General features: G+C 37.8%; 1 protein-coding gene and 1 long non-coding RNA gene across 15 annotated transcripts in view; one reads left to right on the top strand and one right to left on the bottom strand.

Moving 5' to 3' along the window:
- ATP2B2 (ATPase plasma membrane Ca2+ transporting 2) overlaps positions 1-23,284 on the top strand; it is a 446,707-nt gene that overhangs the window by 314,428 nt on the left and 108,995 nt on the right. The window lies entirely within an intron of this gene.
- The window catches only part of LOC143164003 (uncharacterized), a 32,821-nt gene continuing 11,321 nt past the window's right edge, over positions 1,785-23,284 (bottom strand). Inside the window, exons 3-4 of one of the 2 annotated variants that reach the window (XR_012996009.1) lie at positions 9,193-9,337; positions 1,785-5,011 (exon numbers count right to left, since the gene is read on the bottom strand). This is a non-coding gene — a long non-coding RNA (uncharacterized LOC143164003). Of the gene's footprint in view, positions 5,012-8,888; positions 9,001-9,192; positions 9,338-23,284 lie in introns of those variants that run through there. The other variant, XR_012996010.1, reaches the window with a different exon arrangement.

Genomic DNA, 23,284 nt, shown 5'->3' with positions numbered 1-23,284 from the left:
CCCGGTGCTCAGATCTCCCCTAGATCTCTTCGTGAAAGCAGCGTGGAGGGCCTGCGGTGCTTGCTCGCAGCCGCGGAAGCTTGGTCCATGGGCTGACTAGCTAATGGTCAGCTTCGCTGAAAGTTTTAGAAAGAATTTCTCTTTCTGGGTGAGGCATTCTTACCATTTTGTTTGTCTGTTTGTTTTTTATCTGTCCCTAAAAGTTGTTGATACTTGTGTTTCCTGATTGATGGCAATGTGAAGTATAAAGCTTGTGACGTTCAAGTTTGTCTACAGCTCAACAAAAAGTCCCCTTTGTGTAACGGGACACTACTTTTTGATGCATGGTTGTTTTATAGTGTATAAGACAGCCTCCTCTATTGAATTCTATTTTTTTTCTTTTGTTTTTCAAAATGAAATGCATTTTCATTTTGAAAATGAAGCAACAACTGTTCTCCTTCCCACACCGATTTGCCCAGTCATCGCTGCTGATTATCTGAACTCATCAACTTACTATCATTCACAAGGACCTTCCAGAGTCTAAAAACAATTGTAAGCATAAATTCAGTACTGTTGCAATGTAAAAGACTTAAAGGAAAAAAAAAAAAGAAAAAGGCGAAACCTTTATGAGCAGACAGGCGTGTGAGACTGTCGGCAAGTGGGACGGCAAGGGGAGATGATCCAGAACAGCCAATTTCCACGCAGGTTCGTGGTGTACGTGGTAACACTGTATGTTTCTTACCACAGTGAAGTTTGTACTGCCAATTGGCTTCACGCAGCACAGGGTAATTGTGCTGATTCTTTGGTGATGGCTTAAAGCGCCTGTGATCATCTTATGCCTTTGTGATGACCTTGAGATCTGTGACTAGGACAGGATGGTGAACAGAGCATGAGCCTTCCCGCTGGAGACAGAACTACAGAGAGGCCTGGGATTTAGAGCGAGGTGAAAGGGGAAGTTTCCACAGAAATAACTTTGTCAGTGGCAGGAGCATTAGCGTTAACCAAAGGCTTTTTTCCCCCCTTTGCTCAGAAAGGCCTTGGTCTATCTTCAGGAGCAATTTGAATGAGAAGTCTGGCCAGGGAGTTGTAGCTGAAGCCATAAAAGATGATATGTCTTGGGAAGTACCAGAGAAGGGTTTGGACAGGCTGGAGTCTACGACGAGAGCTGGATGTCTTCTATTTTCTACTACTGTCAAATACAGAGAGACCTGAGTAAGAGATGACGGTGGTGTAGTGCAAGTTCATTAGCAGCAACCAAAGTGGAGTGGAAGAGCATCTGAAAAAGCCAGTGAAAAGCACGGCTGTGATTTGATTAGCCTCTTCAGTCTTTATTGGGAGTGGAGCCTTGTGGATATTACCCAGTCGCAACGAGTGGTCGTGCTGTGCTGACTCATACCGCACAGTAAACCCAGACGTTCGCTATCTCAGGGCTCTGCCAGGCTTCCTGGCGATGCCTCTTCCCTGAGCCATGTACCTTGCAGCAACGGGGAGGGAGTGCAAGGGCTGAGGGAAAAATTGGATTTCTCTCACGCTGGACATTCTGATATTCAGCATTTTTGAAAAAACATTAACTTTACATGAAAACTCAAATGAGAAAGGGATAATGAAGTGAAATTTTACAGAATGTTTAAAACTGGCCAATTGTGTTCTTTCAGCATTTTTGATGACACAATACTGTCTTGCAATATTTCATTTGCTTATTGCTTAGAACTAACTTGAAAAGTTGTGACCATCTAAAAGGGACAGCCTTTCTTTGTAGGAATAAGGGATAATAACATAAAAATAAGAGACTTTAAGACATAGTGTCAGGGAAACACCACCTTGCGTATTTTTTTAATCAGGCGTACGTATACACTACCTCTATATCTAATATATTTATATCTGCCTTTCACACACCCTAAACTTTTATCTACCAATGACCTTATTAGTTAATATAATAAGTTGAAGTCCTCTTTATTTTTTAGAATTGATATAACTTTCTTTTTGGACACTTGAAACCTACTTTAATTTTTGAAGCTGTATCAGAATTAGCATTTAACCAGTTTCTGTAGTTTAAGTGCAAAGTATTTTTCTCCTGAGGCTTTTGAAGGAGGAATGCATGATAAAATCCACACATCCAAAAAATATTAGTCCATTAATTGCTTCAGGAACCTTGTCTAAGGGTATAGACTAATGTATGTATACGTTAGTGCGTTTTGCTGTATTAGGCAGTTATAAGCTCAGAAGTTCATTTTCTATGTGTATTTCTAGATTGGCTATTATTTCCCATTTTAAGCTGTGAATGTTGATACGTTGCCAAGTTTAAGTCCTTTGACTGTAGCATAATTGCATTTCCAAACATCTATAACACAGTTTGGTATTATCTTGAGAAAAGTAAGTAGATTATCATCTTCTGAGTTGCATTCAGTTTACGCTGTTGGAAACAGTTGACATTTCTGCAGTTTTGAAGTTATCAGTAGCGACCTTTCTCAACCAATCTTAACTGGAAGAAGTAGTAATCTATGGCTGATAGTACATGAGGTTTTTGTTCTACTACAGTTCTTCATTTAAGATATGGGTGAATCTTGGAAAACATGATTTCATTTTCTGCTGCAATCACAAAATCTGATCTACACGAATTACTAGGTAATAGTGTAGTTTGCTTTTATAGCTTCTCCAGAAGCCACTTCAGTTCCTGTATTTTCATATTTCTTAGCAAGAGTGAAAGTTTCAAGAATTTTGTTCTCAGAAGCTATGCTAGAGTTGTTTTTTTTGTTTTTATGATCTGCTTTGCATTCCCTTTTACCATCTGACAGGCCATTAGGAGCAATTGAGAACTTCTGCATAAATTATTGTCAGCCCTGTGGCAATTACTGCTCTCATTACTGATCCACACAGAATCATTTTTCCACTCTTTCAAAAAAGTGCAAAACTGCTGCTGCGTTTTAGCAAATGTATTTTGAGAGAAAATTGCCGGTGCAGATGTAGTCTCTACCACAGTCATGATCACATAGGGATGCGACTTAGGCAAGTTAAAAATACTTTGTTCCTCAGAACAAAATCCTTCTGTGTCCTGGGTTAACAGATTACAGACTCTGTTCCCTGAGCAAACAGAATATTGAGTCTATGATACGTAAAGAGGATTTAATGAATATATGGGATGCTGGCTTCGTTTTTCTTTTGCTATGTAGATTAGAGTTAGTCTGGGACTATATTTGAAATATTTGTGTATCAGTGTATGGTGAAATCATTTTTGTATACAGCTTGTAAAGTATCAAGTGTCCAGTTTTTAAAGACATATATAAATAGAAAAAGCTGCTTCATGAGATCAAGTACCTGGACTGTGGTCTCAAACCATCACATTGCCTGTGGAAATGAGACAACCTTTGGGAAAGAGAGCTTGGGCTCAGTCAGAAACCCACCAAGGGAGTGAGAAATGGCAGTGCTTCTCTCAGTCGCTCCTAGATCTCTGCCTCGTTTCGGCTGTAGAGCTGAGGGAATCTCCCACCTGTTGGTTTTTTGGGGTTGTGTTTTGGTTTGGGTGGGGGGTTTTTTGTGTGGGTTTTTTTTTTTTTTTTTACTCTTTCCCCTTAGATCTCTGCTGAAACAGTCAGTTCTTCTTGCAGGAATGACTTAATTGCAATTTGTAATTCTTCTGTGCCTTTCTGAAGCTATCTTCATACAGCCTGCCCTGCAATTCAGAGCAGATCAGCAGCGTGGCTCGGCTTTGGTGCATCCCCCAGCTATACCACTGTTGAACTGCTTAAAAATTTTCAGTCTTCTGCTAACACCCTCACCAGCAATTTCTGACCCTTCTTGAATCCTCTCCCTTGTCCTCTCGCTCTCTTTCGGGCCTTATCTCGCATGTGGCTCTTATTACCTGGTTGCAAAGAACACTAGTGTCAACACCTGACAATCATTTACTGTTTACATGAATGTAACAAACTTTTAAACTTTTCTTCCTTGAATTCGATTTGCTTATGTGGATTACAAAGGGGGGGAAAAAGTAGCCTGAGGTGAGGTGTTTTAACGTCCCAGTGTTCAATGTGAAGCCGCAGGCATGATGTCTGTTTTCATGTGTACAGTTCTCCGCAGGTTGGGGGGTGGGGAGGGGGAAGGAAAAGTCCTTTTGGTTGAGGTAGCTTCTTGTTAAAATTCCCAAGGCAAAACTCTATATTGAAAACAAAGTTAAATGATGTGTTACATTGCTTAATACTGCTCAGCGGAGGTTTGGCTGGATTAGCCTTCCTCTTACTCATGCAACAAGTTAATGAACAGGAAAAAATACAGAAACAGGGCACAGTCCCCTGAAATTTGGTCCTCCCAAGCTACTTGCATTAAGCTGTTGGTGGCGTTGATATGCTGCTGCTCGGGGCTGTGGCGGGGGTGCCTGCTGACCTCTCATGACTTAGTTTCCTTACAAGAGACTGTATTTCCCATGGTTCACCGCTCAGTTGTTTTGTTATCACTCCTATAATATGCCACATTGCTTGGTCAATGGGGGACGTAAGCTGGATGTTTAAATCAGAAAGGGTATCCTTGTGGTTGGAGAGAAGATACAGCTGGTCCACAGCTCCCATGAGGATGATTGCTTATCTTCTTTCTGTGCTAAGCCTCCCTGTTGAGGTAGAACTCACTTGTACTCGTGGTACAACTGTTCTGTGCCTGTCTAGCAAATCTTACACTCGTATGTGAACCTGAACAAGTACACGTGTATGGATTGAATGGACAGCAGGTCACAGTCAGGCATGGAAATGCAAGAGCCAACGTGCTCAACAGTGCTGGATTCGCCAGATAGCTGTAAAGGTCTTCACTACAGAAGCAAAGGCAGCCATGTGATGTTTAGACAAAAACACCTATAAAAATCAGTCTGAGGGGAGGGGGGGGTGGAAAACCCAGACAAACAACCTACTCCCCGCCTTGTCTGGATCTATTGCTTGGGATCTGAAATGCTATGACTCAAAATATGTCTCCTGACATTTCATCAGATTGAGCAAGTCTGTAGAAATAAGTCCCAGTGGGAAAGATTTGGACCAGCCATTAGTGCAGGTATCTGTGGAAGAAAGTGGGAAAAAAGTTAAAATTTCATGTATCTATAAAAAAGAATACATATAGATATATACACACACATATATATAAAGAATATAAAGCAGCTGGCAACAAACTTCTCTCTCTTAGTTTGGAGTGAAAGTGCTGAATTTAGTGCCAGCTAGCATGAACTTCTGTCCAGTTTGTAGTCTGTACTGGTGTACATTTTTGTTAAAAATATTTCAGTCGATTTGAATCCGTCCAATCCTCCTCCTTGCAAGTTCCCTACCCTTGATGCGAATTCTGCTGGAACAGAACAGCTGCAATAGGCTGTCTGCTGGGTTTCAGCTAGATTCAAGGACAATGTCAAGTTATAAAGATATGTCATCTGTCCCAATTCCCCAGCACTTATTATAGGTATTATGGAATCTGTTGGATTAAAAAAACATTGTAGTAACATGTAATTAAGACATTGCTCATTCAAAACATTTCAAAATCCTGTTGTTATGGGCAGTATCTTTTCATGGTTCTGGTTCTCAGCTTTGCTTAGATCAGTTTTTTGTTTTACTGCTTTTCACGTGACGTCTAGCCTACTAAAGGGAATTTTACCCTAATAACATACAGCAGACATTCAAGCATTCCCCTGCATCCAGGGGAAGATAAGAAATACCACCTTTCTAATATAGCTCTAAGGTCTTGTTAAGAATTTTGTTAATTGTTCTGTATTTGCATGTATAAACAGCTGAAGTTTCCCATCCACCTTTTAACCTTTTCCATAAATTGTTTTTTTTTTTATTTTACTCAAGGGTAATTTCTCCTACCCATCCATTGCCTATATTTGCAAATCAGCCGAGCTCCTATACCAGTTTATTATTATCTTCAGATTCATGTGCAGCGTTTGTCTTCTGCTCCTGTACACGTTTCCCTGCATATAGAGAAATTTTCTCTCCATTGGAGGATACCGCTAGAAATCTCAGCCTGCCGTGCTGAATCAGCAGATACCAGTCACCTTCACACAGTCTAGCAAGATGCATGTTAAGAATAAGGGACAATGGAGAGGGGGGGAAAAAAAACCCAAACAAAACCACCCAAAAAACGCTTGGCACCATCACGAGAAATAACGGCTCACAGCTGTATTGCCCTGTGGACAGCTCTTAGAGGTTGATTTCTTCAATTGATCGGCATGCAAGAGATGTGTTTCCTTTCGGTTTGGAAGGAAAGCAGTGCATCATGTTCCAACTTCCCCACGAGGACTGGGGAATGCTGGGGCTTACAGGGAGAGCTAGGCAGTCTCTGTAATTCAGGCAAGGTGGGACAGGAAGGAAAAAGACCCCTTCTGTCTTGCCATGCATGAGGGACAGCTTAACCTTAGATTTGATATAATTCTTCTCTCTTTCCCAGTTTTTAATCGATGATTTTCTTTCTTCTGTTTCTTTACCAATAGTTGTGACACAACTACATTCATTTTAGTATTTTTGGGTAGCTGATGTTTGGAGTCTCTCACTTGTTCAGAATCCAATTCTTAACAATTTTCTTCCTACTCTCACAGAAACATTTTTCTTTTCAAGGGTTATTGCCCAGATCATAAACTTCTTATATTCGCTTTCCAAGAAGTAATGTCTTAGTAGATTGATCTGTTTTTCTCTGGGCATTCTAGAAATCTTACATTTTTCTGATGAAATCAGCTTATTCTTAAATTGTATAAATATACAAAATGCCTGCTGAGGAAACCTTGAAATAGTTTCTTGTGTACGCAAACACATATTGGCGCAGGAGAAACACACAGGTGTCATTCGGGCAGGAAGCAAACGTTGGATATAAAACGAATAGCAGGATTAGCTCTGCAGGAGCACTACCATCTCATCTGGTGTTGGAAATGGTACTCGGTATTATTAAATGCTGCGGTACAGTACAGTCAGTTCCTGCCAAATGTAAACATATTGGTTTTATTTCTTTATCTTCGTTAATATTGATCATTTGTATTACCTTAACACTAGAAGTGAGCACAAGCAAATCTATGCATGGCTCAAGATTTCATTTAAACAAGAAACACCCGTGTGCCCCCTTTGCTTAAATGACCGTAAGGAATAACCAGTTGTTTCAAAAAAGTTAAAGAAAGTAAAAGCAGTAATTATTCAGGAACTTAAACCAAATTTAATTAAACTTAATTAAAAGTAACCTCTGATAAATAACCACATGAAAATCTCGAGCCATCCTCTGAGAAATTCAGTTCATTTACTTCCTAGTGAGACGCAATGAGTATAATTGAATATAAACGAAATGTTTTAATGCAGCATTTATCAGTTTTTACCTTGTCTTTACCCATACAGTCCACATCTGGGATTTCATTGTACATTTTCCTTAGCATTTTAATTCAGTAGGGCTACTCACATGGTTAATGAAGCACATGAATTTTTTAAGTCCTTTGCCAGACTTTTACATACTGAGACTCTTGCAGGGCCAATTGAAGATCCTAGGACATGAAGATTTCCACAGGAAAGTGTTGCATATGTTTCCCTGTCTCTAAAAATCTCTCTCCCTGGATTTCATCAATATGCACTTACTATATTTGATTAATAAGTGAAAGACTCAGAAATGTCAGAAATGAGTCAGCTGAACAAAGTTAATTCTCTGTTCTTTGTGGCAGTTTTAGATCTCAGCCTTTTTTTAAAAAGGCATTTTACCTGTGATACCATAGATTGCATTAAAGATACATAAATATAGGCAGCGTAAAAATCTAGTGTGTAAGGCCAACACTAATGTTATTTTACAAATCTCCTAAAATCATAGCAGTATATAGCAATAAACAAATGTAAGTCTTTTGCCGGCCCTCCCAGTTATGAAGCCAACACTGAGATGAAAAACTGATTCCATAACCTATGTGTGTGCACTTTATATTTAAAAAATGTCATCAAGTAATGTTTTTGGTACATTGAAAATCTGTTATCTCTTCAAGTCCTTTCCGTAATGCAAAATGTATTGTAGAAAATGTGAAGCCTTTCTAAAATAAAACGAGCTAAATTTCATTCATTTTAATACTTTGCAGTGATTTTAATCTTAACTTCCACCCTGCCTCATGAACTATGTCAGTAAAAAAGCAAACCAACCCAGCATCTCTGAACAGTTACTAAAAATATTTTCAGAATATTGTTGTAGATGCTGAAAACAGCAATAATTAGTAAACATCTTCAAATCTCCTGTATGTCTCAAAAGGTCAAGGGAACAGCTGAACTGTCTTGTAATCCTCACTGTCAGTGTCAACTAATCACCCCTCGGCACGGCAGGGAAATCTAGCTGCCGTTTCCGAGTTCTTTATCTGCACTATTTGCAGTCTGTAAGCACTGGTTTTCATTTTGCAGGACTTTCAACCATTTGTATAGTACAGCGGAATCTTATACCAAACCAGGTACTTCTTCAGAGGGTTTTAGTTCTAACTTAATTTCATTTTAGCCCTTAACTAGAATAGATTTGGTATTCCACACACACACACCCAGAGTGCTTTCAAATGACTTTGTTTTGACTATAAAAACCTAAAATATGTGTATTATTCTGTAAGTCTTTATTCAGTGTGTTACATAACATTCTTCGGGCACTGAGGAATACTACATCAATGGAAAACAGGTCGTATATAAGAGGCTATAAGGGCAATGCAGCCTTAAAAGCTGGTACGTCCTAATAGGAATCCTTTATCGTCTTTGCTGCTAAATAAATAACACTAATCCAGCTGTCACTGCACTAGAGGTTTTTATTGCGCTGTCCAAGGACGAAAATTCACAAGAGAAGCTGAGACAATCGAAGTGCAGCTATTAGAAAATAGTATTTTTATATAAAACAGATAAATCTCAAAGTATAGATTACTTTCAGTTATCAAAACACAACTTCTGAGGAGTGTTGTTGCACACACTCAAATACTTCTATTATTCTTCATGAAAATTAAATCATGAGATTCCCAAAGGATTTTTTTTAAACCAGTCTAAACCGTCTGTCAGTACAAGGGATGAAGCAGTTGGCATCCTGGAAAATAGGAGAAACAGAAGTATTTGCCCTCTTAAAAACAACTTGTTCTGCCAGAACCCCGCCATTTAACCTCCTTCCTCCCAAAGCTAGGATGAGGTGAAGCAGCATATGGCTTCTAGTGATATTAGCCCAATCTGTTTTGTTAAATAAATTAGTTCCTTTAAGAATTTGCTGAAGAAAGTATCTTACTTTTTAATTCCTGCCCTGAATCATACTTCAATGCAAGGTCTAAATATCCAGGCGCAGAGGACAGAACAGGTTGGGGTGTCCAGCTATTACATGTGTGTCCGAACTCATGCAGATTATCTCGCTGTCTTCCAATACTTGTATAAGGCTGTTTTCATGAGGAGAAAATTGTGCACATTTGAGTTGTCATTACCTGGATACACTATTTAATTTCTGAAACATTTTTGCTTTTATGTTGTTTTCTAGATTCAAAAGATGGGACAAATTTAGGTTTAGGGCTCCAATACTAGATGAATTGGCGAGAGTCCTGGGTGGTATGGGGTCACGGAGAGCACGATGCAAGGATGGTTTGGTGGCTTGTTTGTAGAGCCAGATGGAGCCTGGCTGTTGGTGTTCAGCTGTAGCTGACAAACCCGTCAGGGCATAAACTGAACCTGCAGAGCCTCTCTGGGGTTTACGTACCCCTGTGCTCAAGATGACCCTCCTGGGGAGAGCGCAAAAGCTCAGACCGTGCCACAGCAGCCTCCTTCGGTGCCTCTCTGCTGGACTGTGCTAGGAAAGTAATAAACCTGGCTACGCTGGCATATTTATGCAGATTCATGCTGGCTGGTTCTGTGGAATTTGGGAGATTGCATCATTTTGGCTGGCTCCGTGGGTTTGTGCAGCCTGCAGACAGGGACCGCTGGGGAGGTGGTGCAGGGGGTCATCTGAGCGTCGTCCCCTATACCCAGCGAGAGTCAGGAGGACTGTGACTGTAACAGAGAGAGCAAGCCTCGCTGGCCTTGTTTTCATCCTATGCAGAGCAAAAAAGTTGTATTTACTTTAAGCTCCTCAGCACTCCCTATATTAGGAGTGCAGTGCTGAGACGAGTGCTGGGTATATAAATCAGAGAGCGCTCCAGTCTCTGTTCCTCCCTGGCCAGGTTAATCCACAGCCTGACGACAGCATCCAAAGGCAAACAAGAAGAGGCAGGATATGAGAAAACCTACTTGAGGGGAACTTTTGGTCGTTTAGTCTGTCCCCATACTCAAAAGCACTATCAACAATACTTAAGCCACTCTTGACAGAAATTTAACATACTTATTTTTAAAAGGTTCCAGTGATGGAAATTCTGTGTCTTCCCTAGATAATTTGTCTAAGTGCCCATGCAGTGAGGCAGTTATTCCCAGCGTATAACCTAAATGTCTCTTGTAAGAATTTAAACACATCGCTGCCTTGTTATGTTTTCACATGGATGTGAAGACCGATTTGTCATATTATATTTTTAGCCATATTTTGTCTACTTGAAGACAACTTGATTATAAATACCAATGTGTAACTATTTATGGGAACTTACCCAGCTTTTTCAATAGGAATTTGAAATTTGAACAACATGTCAGTAATACAGAGGAATACAAGTATTGCACTGAATTTGACAAAGGGAGCCAGATATTCTCTTAAAATTATTTACCTGGTGTTTAAAAGAAAAATTGAAATTCCCCCAAACCAAAGAAAACCCAAAAGCTCTGAAAACGTCTTTATTGTCAAAAGTTAACGTTAATAGCTTATAAAATAAACCAATTTGAAATACAGGAATACTGAGTGTTTTCTTATTCGATTGTGAATTAAAGACGTCAGTTCTAATTTAACAGCTTTAAAATCTCAAATATTTTTCAAATTTGCAAAATCACCTGTTTATTATGTGACTTTTTTTAATTCAAAGTATTTTTGGATCAGGTTATGGGATTGTTTTGCAGCTTCAAAGGAGGGTGCTGTTTGCCAACTAGTCTGCATGGGTTCAGTCAAACGATGTGAAAACCCGAAGTCTGCGTGCACTTATGGTTCATGTCTGTTGGTGGGTTTGAATTAGAATGGAAAATTATTATCTGGAAAAAAAAATGTTTAAGCACAGATGACTGAAACAAAACAGGTCTACCTTTTTGAACACCGAAACTGTGATGACAAGGCAGATGTATAGCACTTTGCTTTTTTTTTTCCTGGAGAAACCAGTAACAATAAAACAGGCCTTTGAGACAAAATATCTAAAACTCAGCATGAAGGATATGTGCACACACGTGTAATCAGGCATTGAATTGGCACCTTGGGAAAAGAATCTTAAAATCTCTCAAGTTCACATCTTTGTAGATGCACTTGAGGGTTTTTTCTAAAGCTTAATCAGATGGAGAATAGAACAAGCCCCCGCCCTGCTCAACTCCACCTTCAGGAATAAAGCACAGACAAGTGAGTGTTTGGTATTATGGTCCACATCTATTACATCTAATGCAGTAGAGTTAATACTAGGTGTAATGGCACTGAATTACACTACTTTTAGGTATGTGTGTCTGTGTGTACATATACGTGTGTTACATGAAAATATGCATATATATATAATTTATATGTACATATATATCTCCTATCAGAAAAGTAACAATTTAAACAATTGATTCCAATTTATTTCTGTTATTGCATAAGGAGTTCTGCCTTTTCTCTCTAGGACATGCTGCTCATCTTGTTTCAGTTAAGTGTGCGTAAACTTTTAGAATCTTAAAAACTAGATGAGTTGAAACCAAAATTAACATGCAGAATATATAGAATGTATGTTCTAAATGGAGGTTATTCTAATTACATGCAGGTTTAGCTTGCTTTGGATGTATCTACGTTAACATTTTAGTTTGGATCCAGAGTATACTTCAGAAATTACATCTCCTGTCTGTCCCCAGTTCATATGCTTTGGTTCACATTGCGGGGTGCTTTCGGGGATGTGCATTCAGATGGGATTTCATCCTATCCTTTGGGATGAAACTAAACTGAAAAATATGGTCCAGACACATGTTTCCTTAGCACATAGATTTGTACTGTAAAACTACATTTATAGGGCCACACTGTTTGCTAGTGTTGACAGAATTTTTTAGTGCCTTCTGGTGCAAGACATTATGATATTATGTTTAATCTTTAACTGACGTGATTTTTCACCTCTTAAAGCTTTATAGCACAAAGTAATGAAGATGAGAAATTTAATGAAAGTAATAAACACTGCAGTTTATGAGCTGGTTTTGTGACTGAGGTCTATAAATCTTCCATATCTTTTTCAACCTGGTTTTCTTGTTCTCATGAATATGACTGATGAGCGAGGGAGTAACAGCATCAAAAGAGGATGAGGTGTTTCAAGAACTGGCTCTAGAGCACATCACTAAGGCCTAAGCTCAAAAGAGCACTGGTTTAATTTTCTGGTTTTGCAGTATCCTAGCTGTGTTAGGTTGCTTAAGCTACTCAGTTGCAAATTTCCTTAATCAGTGTCTTTCAAGCTGTGGTCTGTGAACCTCTGAGAATCCATGAATTACTTTAAAGGAGCCTATTAAAATCAGTAACCTATTCTTAGTAACCTCTCTCTGCAGGGCTTGTAGGTTGGAAGAAGTTGACACTCTTTAAATGGTCTAGATGTATGAGGTATATCAGTCAGCAATCATAACTTCAGGCTGTGCTCCAGTTTGATTTTTTAGAAGCTCCAGTGAAATGTCTGTCAAGATTTCCAGGCAAAGTCAACTTTTTTCAATATTGTCTTGCAAATTTTTGGTAGCATTTCTGTTAAACACAGTCTTTCTCTAAAATCATCTTGGTTAGAACATCTTGTTTTAAAGCACAAAGAAAAAAGGGAATATTTTCGGAAGCAAGTACATTTTGTTTGTATTAGAATGCAATCAAAGAGCGGTGGAACGGTACAAGCATCCATTACTTAGGCAGATGCCACCCTAAAAACCTTCTTCAATGGTTTGCTCTTCTGATCATTCTGGTTCAGACAGAAAGAGAATGGGCTTTGTTCAAAAGGATTTAGTAGGTGAAGCATAAGTAAGAAAGCCAGCTCTCAATCTGATTATGTATTTATGAAATATTTGTTGCTCTATGTTAATGTTAAATGTTTTTCTTAAGTCTATTTAAAGTCAAGTGCCTCGATGATAGCCAGTTTGCTGTTAAGCATTTATTTATTTTTATCGGCTTCTGTGTTTTCTGGTGCTTTCAGTGATGTGCATTGGGAGTGGTAGCTGAGGAAGCGTTCAAATCCTCCCCTCCATCCAGCTGTATTTAGGAAGTACTGGAAATCCTCAGGGGTTGCTACATGAGAAATGGGAGCATTCTTCCTGTTTTTAGAAACTAACTGCAGCTTTAGCTTTCCGATGTGTTTGTACAGAGCGCCTGGATAGTTGGAGCGTCAAATGTACCATATTTTCTTGAGATGATATATTTTTTTTCTTCAGCTGTGTGTTCAGGACTGAAATGGGCCATAATAATAAGGCTTTCCTACAGAGAGAGTAGCTACAGTGTTCCCTATGCAAGTTTTTTAATAGCAAGGTTAGAATTCTAAATCAAACTTAAACTTATCCAAGTGAATAAATGTCAACGTATGAACAACGACTTCACTGCTAATATCAAGCTAACAGAAATTCTAATTTCTTCCTATCAGTTTTATTCGTAATGTTTTGTTTGCATTGGCATAATAGCCTATTCCACGTGTGGTCTTACAACATACGATCATGAAAAAAGGCATTCCTCTCCCTCCTTATTTTACTCTGCATCAGCCACTGCCATTTATGTTAGCGTTCCAGTTAAGTGATTCAAAACTCGCGCAGTTCTCTGGGATCATAGCCTCCTACATTGTTAATTCAATTTAGAACGTATATCTTTCAAATATAGTTTGTCTTTTACATTCAGTTTTGTCATCGTTCTGACATTTAAATAATATCATCCAAAGGGAATCCCTTATTTGTGCTATGTGTTCTTCATTGCTGTAAATTGGTTTGCCCTGTTGTTGATGCAGTCTAAACTTAAACACTTTTCTGATATAGTCAAATCGGTTGAGTTATCCCCAGAAACCCTAACTGGAGGTATCAAGGCTGGCCACTAAACCAAATTTCACTGCAAAGTTTTGATACATATTTCTATTCTGCATTGCAACTGAACCAAGGTCTTTCAGCTTTTCCCCATGAAAAACCCTGAGAAAAGAGCCTAAACTGAGTGACTGAGCAAGAGTGTTTAAGGTTAAGACCATGTACACCTGGTCTGCATTCTTGGAACAGTGACTTAAATTTGGAGAAGTTTATAACTACTTTTTCATACGTCCTGGATGAATACAAAGAAACCTTCAACCTTAACCAGAATTTTCATTGTGGACATTGATATTTGTGCTGAAACGAAGCGTTGCATTAGAAACAATTGTTTTTGACAAATGTAAGTATTTTTTACATTTGATTTAAATTTCTTCAATATCTCTATAGAGACAGTATAATAATAATAAGTATATGTTTCTTTATGGAATAATTACAGGTTATACTAACAGATACACAAGCAGTTTGTAAGCTGTATCTTTACTAGAGAAGGTCATTGTTACAGTTATCCCAGCACAGCCTTCCTAGCGTAGACAAAGCTCTTGCTCTATGGAATATATTATCCTCTCGGGAACCTTAGTTTTTGACTAACAGTCTTTACTTCTCTCACTTAACCTCTGAATAATGAATTACTTACAGAATTTAAGAGAAGACTGATTATTTCATTTCATTATTTTGTCTTTTTCAAAAAAGTTTTTATTATCTCATACATATAGTAATGCCTGTGAAGCTGTTTATGATTATTATTATGGGGTAAGTATTTTCGATGATGTGTGAAAACACTTGTTTTGCAAATTCTTGCTGGGTTGCACAGCAAACATATTTACTGAAAAGATAATTAAGTGAATGTAATTGCTCTTTTATAAGTGTTTTGATGAAAATACATTGCATTGGTTGTTTTATAATATGCTATCCTGGTTTTTACCATATTCTAAAATGCCTAAAATGGCCTACTTCTAGATTATTCACAGTTGCATTAAAATTTTATTTAGTAGATACTGTCTTTTCTGAAGCTTCCCTATTACAAATTTCTTGATTCTTAACTTCCTACTTTTCGGGCTGGGTATACAGTCTGTCTGTCTGTCTTTCTGACTCTCTCTCTTTCCCCTATTTCCTTTGAACCCGTCACCTTTTGAATGAAATAGAACAAGTGAGGTTCTGCTCATCCAATAGTGGTTTGGGTTTTTTTTTGTCGATTGATGTTTTTATTGTAATGTGGAAATCTGGAAATGCCATACGTTTGGTGTCTCTGTCAGAAGCAACAAGAAAGAAAGCATAGGCTTATACACCGATTCTCAGAGTCAGCAAGGAAAGCCCAATTTAGGTATCGCGCTCTGCCCTAGAACAGATAACTCTAAAGGAAGTATGGAAATGATACTATTATGCGTCATGGACTCAGAAAAAAGCAGATGTATCACTTCTAAAATACAGATGGGATGAAGTGGGACATCAGTTTTCGGGAGCCAAGCATTTGTCCAAAGAATGGTGTCACTCTGGTTTTGCTTGACTCTATCAAAACTGTCAGGTCTATACTGTTCACCAGCACAAAGTGTGCTTAGGGAGCAAATACATTACCAGATGTCAGTGATACTGATGAATGACATGAGTTTAAGACTTGAGCTGGCTTCAGTAACAACACGTTAAGAACTTGTAAAGTGCAAAATGTGCATGTTGTGTCATATGGGACCTGCAAATTAAATAATTGTTTCATAATGTAAAGTGACCTACATCTGGTTTCTACAAATCTGTGTTGGACTGCAAAAAATGAAGTCCCATGGATACCTTCCCTTCATTAGAGATGTGTAGATCATCAGCAAAACTGGGTTGCTTTTAGTTATTGCTCATTAGATAGATTTCCAGGTTGCCAAGCACGACTTAACTCTCAACTGGGGACGTGAGATAAAGAGATTTAGAACTTTGGGATGAAATATAAAATCTTCTCACATATTTTCCAGGAAGAGATTCTCCAGAAGTATTAATTCTGTAAGTAAAACTCAGCTAGGACATGACCTTGCGAGCGTTGTTGAGTAACTGCACTTGAACTCTTATTAATAAACACAGAGAACAGCTTTCAAGGTCTGATTCTTACATTTGAAAACTGTGTTTTGCCTTTTGAGTATGTGGCTATATTTACCAGACATTTTTAGCTCTGAGCAATATACAGTAAAACTATAGCAATCGGATGTCGAGGTTTTCCCTTGCAATCCCTGAGAACAGGACTTGTGATTAGAATTCCCATGTTGGCCTTTCTCCACTTTCCCCAAGCGGCAACATAAGGAAACAAAACGGAATATAAACATTATAGAAATAGCTGTATGGTCCTGTTCCTTCCATTGCCTTGGTGGAGTTAGGACCCCCTCCTTTTGACTGATCTTTACAAAATGCATTTCCTTGGAGGTGCCAGTCGGAAGAATCTTGCTCGACATATTGCATCTCTTGAAGTTGAGTGAGTATTTTAATTAACGTTTCTCTGCTCACAAATGTTTGTGATCAGGTTGAGGAATGTATGAATATATGTGCTTTCAGGGCTTACAGATTTGTTTCCTTGCATGAGTATGTCAAAACTGTGTAAATACTTAATATTGAACTCTGGAGTTGACAGTTATATAACTAACCTACAGGGACAGTATATTTTTTTTTCTCCCCCCTCCCCGCTGGAGTCCTTATATAACTAACTGATGTATCACAAAGCAAGGAATTCTAATATATATATATATAAAATATATATATAATATAGTATTTGTATATCCAAAAATCGCTTTTAGTTGAATATGCAAGCACCCTAAACCTGAAATATGTGTAGTATAAATATCTCGCATTAGTAAATCCCTTCTGCTTGGCTGGTCACAGAAACGAATGTGTTTCTGGAGAACGCAGTCTGACTTACTACAAGTAACTAGAAAGTGTTTTTCACGGTTGAGTGAGGCCTTGGAGAGTATGAGGGAAAGACAGAAAACTTCATTTTTGAAGTTCTAGTAATTTCTGCACCTTTGCAGTCAGCTATGGCTCTGCAGTGGCACTTTGAGCTTTGCCAGCCTGTGGCCTTACGGCCTCGTGCAGTGCCCTTACCGGAAGTGAGTCAACGTCTGATGATGCATCGTCACACAGAGGATTTGGGGAAGGAATACTGGTACTTCAGTAACTGGCAATCGCTCTTTGGACTAATTTTGTAGCAAATGATATGACACAACAAGGAATTTGTAAAAATAAATATTACAGTATCTGTTACAGCTTACAATATCTTGTTAAGGAGGGGAGTTTATGATATTTATTGCATAATTTTTGGTTATTTTTCCTTTTCCTACCCAACTGAATACATTTGATAAAATAAGTAGCATCGCTTATGATGTTAGTAACAAGAGCCCTGCTCTACTAATGAAAAAGCTGTACCTTAGCGCTGCTCAGTTTGCTTTAATAACATCGGTGCTGGAGTTGCAGCTAAGGAAGAATGTCTTACAGAAAGCGATTAAATAGAAAGTTTTTATCATGGAAACTGTTGTCTTTCTGATGACAAAACCAGTTTGACTGACTAAAAAAATTACCTCTGGGGGTGTTATGAGATTTTCCTAAGGAATTTAAATGCCACAAGGTATTCTCAGCTTAAAAATAGAAATGTGTAGGTTGAAATGAGTAGCTGAGAGGTATGTGCTGTAGGTTGGGACTTAGGAATACAGATGTTCCCAGATTTTTAAAAATACACTTTTTCTGATTTAAAAATTACCATGCTGCAGCTTAAGACTCTATGGTTTGTAATTATAATTGTTACCCTATTCAAAGCGGCTTGAAGAATCTCCTCATAACTATTTGAAATTTTAAACAGATACTCTTTTTAGCTGCACAGTGCTCGTACGCTTCTTTCTGTATTTGCCCAGATTTGGTTGATATTACGAGAAACATGTATTGAAATGGTGTCTATGACCTTAAAAGCATTCCAGTTTCCAACAGGACATGAGCCTGGTAAACTCTCAGATGATGGTGTCCAGCTATTTGTGGCCTTTTCTTTTTTTTTTCCCTTTCCCCCTTTCTGGCTTTCACCAAGCTGAAATGATGAATAACATCAACCAAATTATTTTCTCCTGCCAGTTACAGTGAAGTTTCTTGCTTACTGTCTTCCTGAAATGCTTTAACCTGCTGTTGTATGTCTTCCTCTGCTTTCTCGCCTTCCCCTTTTGGCATAAATGTGTTCAAGTCTTTTCTATCATACAGTTCCGTTCCTTTTTAATATCCTAGGCCTTGCTTTCTTATTTTTTCTTTCTAAAACCTTATATATAATTAAAATACTCCTAATGCAGAGTAGGCTTCTCAGGCTAATTTTGAAATTACTAGTGATTAATTAAGTGCATAAAAGGGTCCAGCACAGGCTGAGTGCCTGGGTATTCGCTCAGCTTCCCAGGTTCTTGGGCAGGATTTGTAGCCCATAGCTCTTGCGCCCAGGTTGCTCGCAATCTCTGATGAGATGGAAACCCAGGTTGCTGCAACTTCAGATGGACTGATTACGTGTGCTGGTTTGAATTACTTTCCCACTCTTTTTCCCTGAATCCTCTTTACCTTTGGATTCTCTCATCCTTTCATCTCCCTTCTATAGAAAACTTTTTCAACAGTCTTTGCTGACCTATTTCTGGTCAAATTTTAGCTTTTAAAATCCTGTTCTCCTTCCACAAGTTTTTGGTAACATACTTTTGAGAGATTTTATGGAGGACACAATCCTATTAGTCCCTTTTTGTATTTCTGAATGTTCTTTGAGGCCGCACTGTCAGGTCCTCCCACTCCTCTGTGGGGCGGTTCGGCTCACCTGTATGTTCCTGTACACTCTTTTTGAATAAGCTAATCCATTTTCTGGCTTCATCCTCTTTTTCTATGCCAAAGGAGTTACAGCCCTTTACATTCTTGACTTGCAGTCAATTCTTTCTAATCTCAGTTTCAAACTGAGTATGCATTTTTTGTCTCAGATGAGACCTTGAGGAATGACACACACGTGGCGTGTGTTCATAGTTATGGTAGAAAATAGCTTCATATTAAAAACTTGTTTACTTTTTTGAAATTGAATTTTCTGACAGATAGGACCTATGTTAAATATAATTTTACATGAGTGCTTCACAATTCACTGTCTTGGAATAAAACCTTATCACAAATCAGATAAGCGTATTAAAAATTCTTTTGTGATGCTTTCAATAAAATCGCAGGCATATTTTTTGGTAACGTGGGGAACCAAGTACTATATTGTGAAAGCATAACAGCAATCTTAGACCTTAACACAATTTTTTAAAGCTTATAGGAGCATTCTTAACAAACATTAGATGCTTTAAACTATATTTTGCTACTTAAGCATATTATTATTACGTCTTTTGTGTGTCTTATTTATATTCCTTATTTTCCCTTTATCTGTAAAGTCAATACTCTGTCACTCTGCGTACTACAATAAGGACAGATAGTATAAGTCTACAATTAAGTATGTGGTTTTTTTTCTCCTATGAATACATACAGTTTCTTCCTGTAAATTCATATAAGTCTTTCTAGAATTTCTAGAAAATCCTGTGTGATACAATGGCAGAAGAAAAAGAAAAAAAAAAAATTTTTTTCCTTAAGTATATAAGAAAGAATTCTACAAACTTACACCAATGGAGATGCAAGTTTCCTTTTCTTTTTTTTCTTTTCTATTAAAAGGGACTACTTCTAAAATAGTTTTGAAGCAAGAACACAACATAGTTCAAGAAAATGTTTCCTGACAGATAGGTCATCTCTTGAAGGGCAGGTTGCATTTTTAAATCCTGCTTGCCTGTAAATCTCTGTCTAAAAAAAATTTGTCCTGAAATCTTACTATTGTAAGAACTTCTAAAGAGCCTGGTTTTAGTTATATTAGGCTAGATCAAAAAAAAGTGCAACTTCATTTCCGAACTGTTGTTACAAGTATCTACCTGGAAATCTTAGATATTCAAAAGCCTTGCTCAGCTGCTGCTTCAACTTGGAGATATCTAGTCCTTTATGTTCAAACTCCTTACATAGCTGAAATTCTGCTTCTTCCTAACTTGAAACGTACTGATCATGAAGCTTTTTTTCTGATAGTTTAGGACCACCATTCATCTGACATGTGGGATTAAACGAGGGAATCAGCTAGAGCAGACAGGAACACACGTGTTCATGGTGCTTAGGAGAGGACACGGTCGGCCAGCCTGCAGGCTGGGCATCTGCAGGGCAGTGAGTAAGATTCCCATTTGTGTACTGTCAACCTTTTTGTGGTCTCTAAAATCGTGGTCCTGAGTTCTGATCCTTTGAGAGAGAGGTTAAAAAAAAAGAATTTGTGCCTCCCATATCCTGGTTGACTGTTTTAATTTTGAGTCATATTGAATAAAAACAATGTGAGCTGTCTGCTTCACGCTACCTGTCCACCTCTATGGGTGAATTTACCTCTTAGTGTGTCAGAGAACCTGGGCCAACGGGTCACTGTAAGAAGCAACACTTGCAGTTTTATAGAAGCCAGATTGAATCTCGACTAATAAGGATTCTAAAGTCCATAAAACAACTCACCATTTTTTCCATCCTTCTAAAAGACTAACTTCTGTTTTTGACCATGTCTGTCAATTAATTTCTCTGCTCCTGGCTTTCACTCCAAGAATTCCTTCCTCCCCTTCACGTACCCTTTCTCCATCTGAATTTAGCATTGTCTGATTGAATGAACAGAAAATAAATGAAATGCATTTGAACTTTTGTTGTTTCCATTGGGCTATGGAGAATTTTCTCAGGATTTTAAAAGTTAAAATCATGAATTGTTATTCAGTGTGGAAGCTTGTCAAATTCAGGGACACTTTCCAAGAACTTGATCTAAGTTCAGTCTGTTTTCTCCAGATTTTCTTTCATTCCTACAAACATTTTTTCAGCTGTAATGTGAAGAGTGAATTATGTTCTTTGCTTGTGCATAATCTATGAGACAGGTAAACACAATTCCTTTCATCTTAATGGTAACATCTTGTATTATTTACGTGCTATGTTAGACTATTTTTTCTGGTTATATGAACATACCAGGAATGGCGTTGTTTATATTAACATGGAGATTAGTTCTGACAACACATACTCACAAAATTAATTTCATTACTCAATGAATAGTTTTATTTTTGACCTGTTTTTACTGAATCAAGAAGTTTGGTTTTGTTCCTGAAGGGACACAGAAATGTTACTCTCCAAGCCATTCAAGGTACAGTGTGCTAGCACTGGGTTCAAGTGCACTGACTAGCGGTCGTTTTTGTTTCTCCAACACATCTCGGAGGCAGTGACCAGACCTATTGGTTCTTTGGAATAATAGCAATGACTTTCTCAAAACTGGTAGCTTTCTGCTGTAGAGAGAGGATATTCTGCTCACCTAATATTACTATAAAGTTTACTCATGTTCAGAGCCGTAATGGGATTCTTATAATGAAGGACAAAGCACAGCTTGTGTCTTTCAAATGGCTGATTTTTGTGGGTATGCTGATATAGCTCAAATTAAAAACTTGTATTTAAGTATTACATAATGTTAATTCTTGATTTTGTAGAAAATACCACGGTATAAATGATCAGTAATCCGTATGCAGAAATCAAAGATTTTCAGTGAAAGCCGAAGAAGGCATGCTACAGAATAAAGTAAATAAATATCACCCCAGTGGAAATGCCTAAAACCGCTGAAGGAGCTGAGCTGCCCACCTCTGTGGGTCAATCTGCACGTTACTGTTGTCAGTTAACCTGGACCAGGGGATCACCGTAGGAAACAACACCTGCTTGTACTTTTGTACGAGCTAGACTAAATTTCAACCATCTAAAAAGGAAATAAAATCAGTCTTGGCCTGGTCTAGCCACAGTCAATGTTTCTTTTATGAGAAATAGGAGCGGAGGTATGCTGTTAAAAAGAATAGGATATTCATGATGCTTAATTCTAAATCATATCTAATGAAAAATGAATAGTGAATCTTTGTCTTATATTTGCCAAAACAGAATTACTTGTACTAGAAAAGCACTTAATCCAAACAAGTGAATCCAAAAGTGAATCTACTGATTTGGAAAAGGAATCTAAAGTCTAACGTAGACCAATGAAGATGATTAAGGTTAAACAGAGGAAAGTTCATTAGTCCTTCCCAAAAGTAATGTCCTGCCAAAGGAAGAAATTGAAGATGTGGTTTGTAAGTTGAATTTGTGACTGGTTTTAAGTAGCTTAAGGTACTGAACTTAGAAAAGGTTACTTAATTTCTTTCTTGGGTGCTATAAAAATGGTTTCTTTAGCAAGGTTCTTGTACTGCAGATAAAGGTTCACATGGGTCATCATCGGTCTAAGGGCATCCCTGCTAGGAAGGCTCCTTCTCTCGGGAGCGTGCTTTGCCTTTCAATTAGCTTAAGTCCAAATTTAAACTACAGAGAACATTGGTAAAAACTCCATTTATTTTAATTTTCTTCTGTTCACTTATTGGAGGTTCAGTCTCATCTTTCTTCCTTTGACTTTTGGTAATTTTGTTACTGTTCATATGCCAGAGTAATTACTCAGCTGGTTAATGAATTATGATGCTTATGTTACAGGGAAATCTTTGTAACTTAAAAATAGAAATCGAATTGCTTGTTAATTCCCTCTAGTGACAGGTGATGAATATACCAAAATTAAACTTCAGTCATAGATGGAAGCAACACGGTTGCTAAGTTGCTGAACTCCCTGGTACCTGGGTAAGATGGAAAAGTGATGTCAAATGCCTACCTAGTTCAGTTCTTCATGAAAAATTAAAAGATTTCTTTTCTCCCTTGGTCACTCGGGAGAGGAGGCTCTATTGTTCAGACCGAGTTCTTTTTTTCTCTCCTGTCAGTTGGGATATCTCTGAATTGTGCAATTCTAGTATCTGTACTTTGCTGTCCACTATTATAAACTATCTTTTTTTATGTCTTATTTCATTAAGAAGGAGAGCTATTAGTTTTATTTTGTGAATGCTATCTAGGAAATTTATTTAAATTTTAATTGCATATGACTTTGAAATAAATAATTAGCAGATGTGTATAAAAATTCAGAATTAACACTTCAGAATTAATACATAGAATGTATTTTTTAATACTTGTGATAAAAATAATAGCGTTCTATAAGCATACCACTATATTTCTGTGCAAGGAAGAATGATGAATTAATATTAGGCTATTATTTTTACTCAGTGTTCCCTAATACATTTCATTATCACATTTAAATACTAATATACTTAGTTCATCTCAGTATTTTTTAAACAAGTGTTCCTTAT

The sequence above is a fragment of the Aptenodytes patagonicus genome, chromosome 8 (assembly GCF_965638725.1).
Source record: "Aptenodytes patagonicus chromosome 8, bAptPat1.pri.cur, whole genome shotgun sequence".
NCBI lineage: Eukaryota > Metazoa > Chordata > Aves > Sphenisciformes > Spheniscidae > Aptenodytes > Aptenodytes patagonicus.
This window is presented reverse-complemented; position numbering and strand designations above follow the sequence as displayed.